Raw genomic sequence first — 13,053 nt, forward strand, 5'->3', positions numbered from 1 at the left:
GGGGAGGAGGGGGGGGGAGGAAAGAGGAAGAAAATTTGTTTCCTATCTAGAAGAAATCAGAATTGTTACGTGTAGAGAAGGTTCTGTTAAGTAGGTATATGAGCTGCCTGGTAACATCTCAGAATCCATATGTCTACACACAAGCAGCAGTCAAAGGTATTTCTGCTACTTCTCTATCTGTAAAGGTCATGCAGTATAAATACTGTTCTCATCACTGAAGAAAACAATTGACTAGAATGAATACTGGCTTTTATATGCACACTTTCATATGGGACCACTGGATAATAATTAAATTAAGGTTTCTGGCTCTTTCTAAAGTTGAGCTTGTGAATATCTAAAGATCTGATTGATCAGAGTTCAGGTTAACTATAAAATAGATCTAAAAGGAAGCAAAGAGTAATGGCTCAGCCGAGCAGTACTGCAAAGTGATAAACCAACTGCTAGAGAATGTGACTGGAATGGTGCTGTAAGAGCCTGTTTTCATATCAATGTATTTACCATGGGACTGTCATTAAGTTGTGTTGTAATTGTTGTAGTTGGTTCCATTTGATAAGGAGAGTTGAAGACTTGACATGTCACATGCATTTGTATCCGTTGCATTTCTCTTCACATTGCAAGAGGAGGATATAAAATGTAATCAAAAAGCAACTGAGTCTTTGTTACTAATTGGACACATTGCTCACTGGTTTTGTTCTGTAGAGTGGGCTTAATTCAGTTTGGGCTTCCAAGTTAAGTGGCTGATTATGTGACTTTTCATGGTGATGGACAGTTCTCACCTACACAAATAATCTCACTCAAAGAACCTTTCCTCCATGGTCCATTTCTGTCAGGTATTGAGCCCAAGCAACTTCTCTCAAAATGTTGGAGCAAACACAAAATTTATTTGATGGGACAAGGATTTTAACCTTCTGATACCCTACCTCCTGCAATGTGACTGTAGATGGGAATAAACAGCCACATCAGCCCCTTAGTTAATAATGCAATTCGCCCTTCTTAAACATGTAAGCAAGGAATGATTGTTCCAACCTGTAATTTTGAGACTACCCATCTGTCATGGGAGAAAGCAAGCAGTTATGTCTTTTTATGTTAATTCCAGGTGCAGGTTCTGTGGCTTTTATGATGTTATGGTAAAGAAAGAGGTTTGGCTGATTCAGTGTCCCATGTCCTAAACTGAGCACTAAGCTTTGCACTTATTTAATCAATTTTTCTATTAGTTTTGTTACGTTCAGGGTGGGGAAAAGGGCGGGAGACAAAATTGAGGTTTCATCCTTTAAGGCTCGAAGCACTCTGACCTTCATCCAGCAAAGCACTTAAGCAAATGAGCAACTTCATATGCTTAATATTAAGCACATCATCAAATCTTTTGCTGGATCATTGCAAAAATCAAGCTTTCCTTGAATAAAAAGTAAAAGAAAAGATGGTATGCTAGGGTGAGTGAGTTGTTTTCATATTTGGTATCTTTTTTACAGACACCAAAGATTTGTTAACTGTAAATTAGTTAAAAAGCATTGTTCAAAGTCTTCATTTCAAGGACAGAATTATTTATGCATAAGAACAGGGCAGTCTAGGTGTCAGTGGTGGTTAAAGGGATTAGTTTCATGGACATTTGCTTTGATACTGGGCTTATAGCATGGATGCTGGAGATCTGATTATTTTTATGTACAGTTGTATATATATCTGAGAGACATAACAGGGCATTTCAGTTTTTAGGTGGAGGTTTATTGTTTTGAACTGTATTTCTGAATTCTAGCAATCTTTTCTTATTTTTCTTAGCACAAAAGACTTTCATCAGATCTCAAGATCTACCTAAGTTTTGAGAGGTTAGAAAGGGTTGAACAAAGGGTGCATGTTGCCTATCTAGAAATAATAATAAAAAAAAATCAGGTAGAATAATATTAAGAAATATTTTTATGCTATTCATTGTCTAGGTGCAGTAACCCAGTAACTATCAGTTGCACATATAGTAGAGAAGGAGCCTCAAATTCTTTGAAATAATTAATTTTTTTATGTCGCTTCTCTTCCAACTTTATTTTCTGCATTTTCTTGATTCCTTTATTCTGTGACATCTGTGTGTTGCGGAGTCACACCACCACCCTCTCAGCTGTGGGGGTTCTGAAATATGTGGTTTTATTTTAATGTAACAAAACTTTAGGAAAATGATTCTTCTGTTATTATATTTATACAAGAGTGATTCACTGCACTGCAAGAATTCATGAACACGGTTTATGAAGCTGGTCTACCAGCTACAGAAGGACTGTTTGTACTTTCTGTCAAACTGCTTTCAAATAGTGTACAGTGATCTGTCTTGGGGTAACCCTAGGACTTGAAATGTATCTTTTTCTGTAGCATTTTCTCTATGGGCTACCCAGGATCTGCCTTATTCTCTGCGATAGTGAAGAGCACACACCAAAATTTGAGAAAAAGAAATATTTCTTGGATAATGAGGCTTCTAACCTCAGGGATAACACCAGATATTGGACTATGTTTCTTTATGTGACTGCGGTCCTAGATTCATAAATAGGTTTTCATAATTCTGTTGGACTTTTGTGTTCATCTGCTAGGACAAAAAGTGCTAAGCTTCACTTTGAAAGTTCAGGCAAGTAAATATCTCCTCCTTTGTGATATTTGTGTAGATTGTGAATTAGCTGGACTGCTCAGAGTAGCTCTAAGATTTTGTTCAAAATAGTGCTTGAATGAATTTTTAGAAAATCCTTATTTGCTGTTTCAAGCTCGTAAGTAAATCTTAAAATGAAAATTTTATAATGCTAGTTATATAAATTCCTCACACTATACTGAAAACTAATTCAGAAACCACTGTACTGACTATTGAATCAAATCATATCACACCCTGAAGGACAACAACATTATATTGTGTTGAAGATTCCCTCCCTTTATTATGTGGATTATCAGGCTGAATTCTAACCTTTATTTTCTCAGAATAATGGTAATAACTGTATTTACTTTACCGGATGTACATATGTATGAAACTAACTTCAGGATCCATCCCCTGTTCTCACTGCATGCTAACAAAAAAATAAACTGTTACAATATGCATTTTTTTCCTGATGACTATAGAAGAAACATTGAGATAGTGGAGCATTTTTCAGAACCGGTCCTTTGTGTTGCCTCACAGAACCATGTTGTCTTAAAAGGATATTTATACAGTACAGGGCTGATGTATAATACCTGGTATATATTCTCTGTGCAGTGCCAAAAATGTGAGGTGCTATGCTTTTTAGTTTTAAAAATGTCAAAAATGGAAATTCAGGCTATTTGGCACAGCAATAATTTGTGGATAGATGTCTGAATATGTAACCCTTTCTGTAATTTTGCACAACAGTCTGGGCTGTAATATTGCAATAATTACCCAGTGAAGTCATAATGGAAGGGTAAAATTGAATTTAGGGTCTACATAATTTAAACAGGTCCGGATTTTACCAAGTATGACACATTTATGGTGTCTGCTATGTGCCTTATAAAACATACTAAATTTTAAGCCGATAACTCAAATGGTTCCTGAGGTATAAACTTGTGAAAAGTCACAATTTTGCATTGTGCTGAAAAGCCACCTTACAATACAGTGACTACCATAGCTCTTTAATATCCAGCAGAGTTCTCCTGCTGTGCTTTGTCAGTCGGTAGCAACATCCAAGTCTTCTTGTAAAAGTAATTCACACTTTTTTCACAACACTGTTGCTTTAATTACCACTGAACTCTGCTGTTGCTCAGACAGGCCTAGCAGGACCAAGAGGGGGTCAGCGCTGCAGTCACTGCAAAAGAAGCAAATGGCTTTTTTTCTTACTTTATTATTAACAAACCATCTTTGATTGAAATGCTCCGAGCTTCTGAGACCCAGTCTTGTCTCTGTGCTCTCTTGGGGTATTCATTATCAAAGTAGACCATGGATGTCAATCTGGAAAAACATCAGAAATAATACCTAAAATCCTAATCAGAAAACTTCAAGTAAAGACAAGACTTACATATCTTTTACGTGCAAACAGCTGATCAGATTTATCATATATGCATACTGAATTTCTGATAGAAACAGACTAACTCATCAGCATATTGTACATTTTGTACATGTAAAAAGGATTGTTATCCATTTGTTTGTAATTTTCTTTTTTTCTTCATGTTTATTTGGTTTATTATATCTCGTTAGAGCCAAAGACATTCATAGGAAGAACTGAAAGATGCTGAAAGACAAAAAAGATTAGATTTAAAATTATAAAATACTGCTTCTGTAGCTTTTGTCATGATATGTTCCATATTTATATATGAATATTCACACTAAAAAACTGTAAAATAACCTTTTAGTAGCATAAACTTCACTTTCAAACTTAGATTTTGGTGTGTTTGTCTCACTGCTTACCTTAGGAGGTCAGGTTTGAAAACAGTCCTGTCCCTTATGTCCCTGTATGTGGGAATCAGCTCCCTGGGAGAGAAATGCAGCGCTCTCAGCATGGCAGTATTCTTCATAAACTGAGACATTACAACATTTATAGAGTCGGGTGTGAGTATGTTCAAGGGAAATTGCAAAGGAGATTTTAGAGTTGAAACTGAGTTAGTCAATATTAAATCCAGTACAGCCCGCTAGCCTTGCCACTTAGTAAAATATACCCTATGATCTATGAATATGATTATAGTTCTGACCCCTGTTTCATATCTCACTGAAAATATGATACTGCAAACTGATACCACATCACTTAACATCATAGTAATGCACCAATTCCTTTCTGGTTTGGAAAAAAGTGGCACCTGTTGTATGAATATTCAATGAATTAATTAGCAGTAGCATCTACTGAAATACGCTGGATTTTGCTTGGATTTTTCATGATCCAAGAATCTGAATATTCTTAATTTCTGAATGTAACAAGATTTAAGATGACTGGGTAAGCTATCGTCTCTGAAATGTTTAATAATACCATGCCCTAATCAGGACTATTACTTTCAGTTGTTTGTCTGCCCTGTAACTACTTAACTACAGGAATAATAGAAAACAGCTATAGAAATAGTTTTGAAAATACCTGCCCCAAATTACTCTAAAGATTTTCATATTCTGTAGTGTTTGGAATTAGGAGGGATAGAAGGTAGAGGGCTGAAAAAAACAAGTGGGGGAAAAGAAATGTGGTTTCAACACGGTTTTAGCAAGGAGGAGAAGGACTTGGAGCAGCAAAGTAACACCGGATGTTAGGAGGATCTTGATGAAAACACCATGCTAGCTGGGCTGTCATGTGTTGAGAGGCTTCTGATTGTTATTTACAGTCCTTGATAGTAAATGTTGGGAAAGTGATCTCTGAGAGTTTGTAGGTGGGGTGGGTAGGACCTGTGTGATCAGGACTCAACACATGCAGCTGGCACAGAGTGAGCACTGTGGCTGACAGCAAGCTGCTGTATTATGCATAGGGGTATGCCCCTTTCCCTCTCACTATGAGCGGTGTGCCTGTGTCCCCAGTCCTTCCAGCTTGCTGTTTGAGGTACCTTCTGCTAACTATTTGGATGCTAGTTATGTTCCAGGTATACCAGATCATCCTGCATGAGCATTAGTGCACAAGCATCTCCTTTGGCAAGGGCAATTCCCAGTGTGACGTTTCAAAGTGGTCCATTCTTGCAGACTTTAAACACATATTCTGCATGGCCGATCAAGACAGATTAAGAAACCTGTGATGGGCAAGATTTACTTTCCTTTGCAGCTGTTTAGCAATGGTAGCTTCTTTAAAATCCTCATTCCCAATATTGGGAAATACATGCTATGAGGGATTTGACTTCTTCCTAATGAAAACTGCACAATATGGCACGGTAAATAAAGCAACTGAAACAATGAGTATTTGACATACACACTTGCAGTGACCTGTGGTTGTGTGTATCAAGGATAAAGATGAAAGGAGGGAGGGTGTTTTTTTCTTCATAACCTGCTCCTGGGAGATTCAGTCAGAAGTACTACTCTCATTTCTCCATCTTCTGTACCGCAACTGAGTAGCAGATTGTTTGCTCTGCAAAAAGACAGTTGCAGGAGGTATCACTTCCTACAAATTCTTTATTTTGCATTGACTAAATAAAAGTCCTGTCTTTTAGCGATCTGTGCAGTGCTAAAACCAGCACTGATCATACACAACAGTCTGTGTGGTTCTTTCAAGAAGTAACGTTCCTGCCCCGGCATGGGTAAATGGTTACTACAGCCTGAATATAGAAATGCCAATATTTATTACTCTCTGGCCTGAAAGTATCTGTAAGTTCACAGGCAAGAGATGCAGCTAAAGCTGTAGCTGCTTCTACCTGAATCCAGTAAAATGTCCTATTTTTTCTCCCCCAGATGCTTAGATGCTGCTGCTATTTCCTTCACTCAAATGTCTGCATGGTATATATGCTGAAAAAAAGTCCTTACAGATACCAGTAGTTCCAATGGGAAGTTATTCAGGAAGGAGGGGGTTGAGGAGGGCAGGAACAGAAGATTACGTTCCAATATTTGAAAAATTAGAAAAGAATGAAAAAGAAGAGCATGTGATCTTTCACTGTTTAAAGTCCATCAGTTATTTGGTATGCCCTGGAATCCTACACTTGATTCCCACAAAGGTGAGGCCATTGTCAACATCAGAATATTAAAATAAACCTCAAAACCCACTAAAATAATGTAGATGAAATAGAAAACCAAATGACTGCAGACTTAGAAAGGTCAGTGAGCCCAGTCTGGAGGGTGTTGCTAACACAGGTGCTGCATGTACTCCAAGGCAGCCAAATGGAGAGAGACAGCAGTTAACTGGATGGTTTTGCTATGGTGCAGTACAAATAACAGATTACAATAGAGATGTGTAGATGCTGTAGTTGCAAGACACCTGTTTTCATCAGGGAAAGAACTCCAAATTTGAATATCAGAGCATCTCTAAGAGCTTCTGAGGTTCTTGTGTGTTCAGCATCTAAGGAAGTACCTAGTATGCTACTGAAAAGCTCATACCTGCTCTTCCTCCAGAAGGAACTAACCTGCATCAGTTTGAAAAGTTGCAGCCAGAAGGCAGGGTGTTGTTCTGTGGATAGTACGTTGGCCTGTTACGTTCTCTTACATTTCAGGATTTATATTACAACCCTACGTTTCTAGCACTGGGAAAAAAATTAATGTTTTAATTGACAGCATTTATTGTTGAGAAGACTAACTGTAGTATTTTGGTCAGAAACATCACTCAGTCTGTGCCAGGCAGTTTGATGAGCATAGAACAAATCTGAGTTTACAGGCTCTTTTTCTCTGAGATTAATCAAACCTGAAGCAGCATGAAACTACTGGATCTGAGAAAATAGGTGAGATTGTAAAAATTGATATTGCTAGTTTTTATGGTGAGATTTAATGTGAACTAAATGCATACAGACATAGTATATAATTATTTCTTAAAGACTAAATGCTTCCCTTTGGAATTCAGGACAAATATGTTGGCAAACTTTATTTTAAACTAATGTTCTAAAAGCAAGGTGGAAAAATGAGAGGAGCTAAAAGATGATGATAACATCTCTCTGAACATGGTACCATTTTTAGCACCCTGCTGAGAATGAGAAGTCCAGGGTTTAGCAACCTGTTGTAGAACAGGCAGTGAATACAATTGCATCCTGAAAAGATCTCTGTAGGCTTCATCCTGACCATCTGACCTTATTGTGCGACAACTCCACTTGCCAGCCATACCAAACAAACAAGAGAAATACCTTACCCTTTTCAGATTTAAGATAATATTACAGCTTGTGAATAAGATTCCCAGTATGTGGACATGACAACTACGAAAAACTATAATTTAGGACATAGAGTATTCTCTTTATGCTTTTATGTGGAATTTCACTTTAATGCGATGTAAATGACAGTGAGAAGTACATTCACAGAATGTTAAAGCCTTCCCATTAAAAATTCTGTATGCATTTTATATTCTAATTCATGTACAGTCAAAAACCCTGATAAAATCATAGTACTGATTTGACTGCTGCACTTATCGTATTAATGAGGATACTTTATGCCTTTTGAAAATTGGGATATGGTCCATTATGTGATTGTGAATGATGTGATTGTATCGCATCAATTTGTTATTCAATCCCACCCCTCCCTTCAGTCAACTTTGTATATAGGAGAAGCCATTGGTGAGCATGCATGGAGGTAGGAAAAGCCACATTCAAAATTAAGGTTTTTTTTCTTTTATCTTTTCACTTCTAAAACATATTATGTATGTATTTTTTCCAAATCCTGAAATTTACTCAAACTTCAGAGGGGAATTTATAGAGGTGTCCAAAATCTCCAGGGGAGCAGCTGAAGTTGGCTGAAAGTAAGACTCAGCTAGGTCAACTCTCCAACTTTCTGGATGAGTGTGTGAGGTGGGATAATGTTGGGCATATACCATATTCTGGACTCATCCTCTTGCCTCTCTGTAGTTCGTGAAGAGAGATGGACACCTCTACAGGATGATTCTCTATGCCTGTCCCCCTCCACACACTGTACAGGGGCCTCGGTTTCTAATTTGTATCTTTTAGACAGGGAAAGTCAGATAAGAAAAATCTGGCTTGCTGTGACTGGATCTTAAAAATCTTTTCTAACCCCTCTCCAAAATGGCAAGAGGTTAAGGACTGAAAATGGCATTTTTATTGTTGACAACACGTTTCTTCATTAGAACTGCATGGATAATTTTAAATATTTTTATGTCTTCTCTGGGCTAATCATTAAAGTGCTTTCACTTTAGGAAACACCCTTGTCCTTGTGGCTTTCTCTCTGGTTGTGTCTGGTTTTAAGTCTGTGGCAAATATCTTAACCTTAATGGGAATAAAACCCTGTAGTTCCCAGCTGGGGCTATTGCGAGCGTTTCCAGACTAAGCAAAACTCCCTACCTCACATGAAGAAGAGGTATACATTCTCCAAAACATAATAGCTGATGCATAGAAGACGTGCCTCAAAGATGTCTTAAAAGCAGCATTGTAACAAGAAAATTAAATCTGCGTTCTGGTGTCTTTCCCTTAGATTCTATCCATTAAATATTTAATTCTGTCTGTAATGATGGTCTCTATCATTAACTTGTCACTGAACGTTATGTTTTTCTGATGCTGCCATCTCCACTCAGTGTCCTGTTGCTGCCTGTGGTTTTCTGGGTATTTTTGAATATTATCTTCAGTTTTACTGCCCAGTCCATTTTTATGTTTCATTTGTTCATAAAAATTTCTTACTACTGGTTTCAGCTTCTCTGAGGTGATACTGCCACATGCTACAATATATGTTCCAGGAGGGTGTTTGTGAGAGCTTTGAAACAAAAATTTCCAAGTTCCTACTATGCAACCTTGTACTTCTAGTATTTGGACTTGTTAATGTTGGAACATGACTTGAACAGTTTATCAAAAAGCGTATGTTCTCTTGAATCTGACTGCCAGTGTTAAGGCAATTTGTTTGTAATGGCTTTCTTGATTTCTTACTGTAGTCCAGAGGAATACAATAGACTCTGCATATACATGCACACATGTGCAGGTGGTATGAAATAGCAGAGTGTAAAACTATTTTAAAGTGTCCTTTTTTGGGGTACAGGGAAGATATATTTAAAGGTCAAAGGGAAACATTAATCGGGTTAGATAAATTTTACCCTATTTAAATTCAAACCCAATAAGAACTTTATACAATCTTTTGGACAAAGCCTGCAACGTTCTAATCTCTGCAAATCCACTCTGTACTGTTCAGTGCTCTTCTTATTAATCAGTTCTACAGAGCTGTACTCTTCTCAATACTGTTACACACACTGCATTTTTATTCTTCAGCTTCAGCTTGGCCTTTTCTGTATTTTTGCTTCATCTTACATTCAATTACCCACAGCCTAGTTTTCAGAATAGAGTACTATCGGTGGCTGCGTTTAAGCAACAGACCATTATGTCATCTTGCTTCATATATTTTGCTCTGATCTTTTTTAGGATGAAGCTCATTTGAGAAATCTTTCCTCTGCCTTTGGGGAGAAATAATTTGCCTCCTTCCACAAGGTCTGAAATTTGCCTTTTCGATGCCTTTGTTATTAAAAGAACAAGCAAACACCCAGCTTATTTACATCTTGGATTCTGTTATCTTGCTAAATGTTTTATTGTTGCGGTTTCAGAAATACCAAGCTATTCTTCTAATTATTGTTGCTCTATTTACAGCTTTTGTAAGAGTATTTAGTGTTCCAAATTCAATGTCTACTTTCTTCAGAAGCCATTTTTTGTCATGTATGCCTTTGTGTTTGGGAGTGAGTTTATATATGTGTGAGTTTATATATATGTGAGTTTATGACAAGCATTCATGAAACTAGAAGCTCTTTCCTTAGTGAGAGCTCTCTTTGAAAAAAATCCACAGCACACAGCTTACAACAGTGGATGAAAGTCTTGGTCAGGCTTTAGAGATGATGCTTGGGATTGAAATTTAGACTTGCTCAGAACCTCCATGCTTTTTATGCCATTTTCACCATTGCATTTGAATTCATTTTTCTGGCCAAAATATAAGGGACTTTTAATTTTTTAATTTATTTTTTTTTTAGCATACCCTTCAAAAGCAAGGACATGTTGTTAATATATTTATAGTCTTTTATATATATTCATAAATATATACACTAAAATACATTTACATGTACACACACTAATTATTTGTCAGTAGGTAGTAAAAACACACAATTGTCTTCTACATAATTCTGTTGCATTGCTAAGAGTTATTGTTTACCAAGGCCTTTTTGTCCACAATTTCCATCTGTGGCAAAATTCCTGCCCAAAATTGATGGTGGTAGTTCCTTTTAAGTAACAAAATAAATTTCTTCCTACTATCTCTTGATCCCAAATCTTTTTGAGCTGTGTCTTCTCTGATTTTTCTCCCAGAACTCTTGCTTCATCTTCTGCTTGGAGAACTGGAAGTAAACGCCATGTTTTGATTTGGGGATGGAGGCATATGTCGGTGTTGGTCATTTAATATAACTGCTATGTACAAATATTTAATGCCTAGGATTCCAGTTAGAGAGAAATTGAAACCAGCATAATACATGCAGTTGACCAGCTTCTGTATTTAGGGTGAGGTTGTAATGTTTTTATTACCTTCAGTGTGGTTTCTGTAATGTATGTATGCGGAACTATATACGGACACCACAGATTTTAGAATTAAGAATGGCAGTGGATACCAAAAAAGAAAGCAAAAATCCCAGCCACGATACTTTAGAAATCTTGTGCTGGAAATACAGACAAAAAATCCTTAGTTTTTAATAGTATAAAACGTAGTAAAAGTTCATTCAAGTCCTCCAAAATAATTGTCTTTAATTAATATTATTATTGATCATGTAGTAGAAGACACAGCCTGAATGATACAAGGATTTCAAGGGAATGCTTTACATCTTAATTATGTTTCCCTGGGAGATTTAACATAATTCAATTTATTTTCCCTTGTGTTTCATCAATCATTATATGAATAGAAAGGATATCTGAGCTTCATGTCTAAGTGAATTCCTGTAGATTCAAGAACTTTTGACAATATACAGATTAGAGAGAGGAATGGAGCATACCTTCTGTGGAGGAATGAACCTTCAAAGCCTCTAAAACGATGATAAGACTGTTCTCTATTGTTGGTAAATTTTCTGAGGACAAACTGTTGAGGTATATGGCCTCTGTAAACCCAGTTCTGCTACAAAAAACACATTGAAATTGGGCCAATTATTTTTTTTTTTTAGCCAGCTATTTCTGTAAAGACTTTATTGTGCATGGAAAATACACATGCATGTTTTTTTGGTCTTGCAAAAAGTACTGATGAATTTAACTAATTTTCTGTATGATAATCTATTATTGCCATAATCCATGTCACAGAGTAATTTATAGGTGGTGTTGAAACTTGCCATTGCTTGGTACCCAGCAGGCTCTGCATATCTATTTTGGAAACTGCCAAGTTATTCAGAATATTCATCACCTTTTATGTCAGGCTTCCAAAGCACCCATTGAAATGAAATAGAGATTATTTTTAGAGCAAAACGATCATCACCTGAGATTTTCTTTATATATAGGGTACTGATATTCACAGACATGTTTTATGCAAGGAAAGTCCTGCATTAAGAAAGTCCGTGTACTTTGCTAGTCCTGTTTCAGTACAGATCATTGCAACTGGTTCTCTCTTCCCTATCTGGGTATTCTCTCGGCGGCTGATGAGCTGTCTGTGTGCGTGGGGGCTGCGAGCGCGCCGGAGGGGTGAAAGCTGTGCTGAACCCAGCGTGGGGTGCACACGGCTGCGTGACCACCACACTATCACAGGGCAGTGCAGAAGTGTCGTTTACCTCCTCCGTGCACCTACTGTGCAGTCTGGTTAGCAATGGCAGGAGGAACTGGAGATCATCTATTGCTAGGGGGGTTGGTTGGATGAAGGAGCTTTTTAAAAAATATCAAATAAGTCCAGATCTGAGTCAGTGACTTTTAAAATGAAAGGTCTGCTCTGTTACTGTTAATGGGCAGGCTTTCATAATTCTTTGCTATTAGAGTACTAACTCTCTCTTTTCAAAGCCTTCCTGAACCTCTCGTTGTCCAGCATTTGTATCCCTCACTTTAATGAGTGCTAAATAAGAATTATATAAGTATTTCAATAATTCTCACTGGACAGTTAATTAAGCAGCACTGACTCTAAGGAGCAGTCAGCTATTACCTCCTTTTACAGACAAGTGCTTCCACAGACACAAAGGGAAGAGGTCAATTTAAAAAAAAAGATGTGTGGATTAGTAATCTTTCTCCGTAATAAATGACCTAGCTAACAAGCTGAAACAGTGAAATAAAAACTCACCTTTTTTTTTTCTTTTTTTTTTTTTCCCCCTCATTTTTCTGATCCAATCTCTTGTGTTCCTTCAACCATCTTTTATACAGGAAATTAATTCCCTTTAACTTTTTGGGGCCTGAATATTTTGAACTAGAGCTCTCCAAACTTGCTTCCCTCAGAAAATCGCGTGGGGCACTGCCCTGCCCAATTCTTCATTACACATTCTTTTTTAACAGCTTCTGTTTTTTCTCATATTTGATAGATCCTACCACAAACTTCAACTAGAGTGAGTGCAGAGGACCATAATACCAGTCTTA

The 13,053-nt window shown here is 37.1% G+C and overlaps 1 long non-coding RNA gene across 1 annotated transcript in view; it reads left to right on the top strand.

The window, feature by feature from the left end:
• The window catches only part of LOC106902727, a 367,986-nt gene that overhangs the window by 200,419 nt on the left and 154,514 nt on the right, over nucleotides 1-13,053 (top strand). Inside the window, exon 2 of the long non-coding RNA XR_001414569.1 lies at nucleotides 9,907-9,972. This is a non-coding gene — a long non-coding RNA (uncharacterized LOC106902727). The remainder of the gene's footprint in view (nucleotides 1-9,906; nucleotides 9,973-13,053) is intronic.

Source organism: Calidris pugnax, unplaced genomic scaffold, assembly GCF_001431845.1.
Source record: "Calidris pugnax isolate Ruff unplaced genomic scaffold, ASM143184v1 scaffold31, whole genome shotgun sequence".
Classification (NCBI taxonomy): domain Eukaryota; kingdom Metazoa; phylum Chordata; class Aves; order Charadriiformes; family Scolopacidae; genus Calidris; species Calidris pugnax.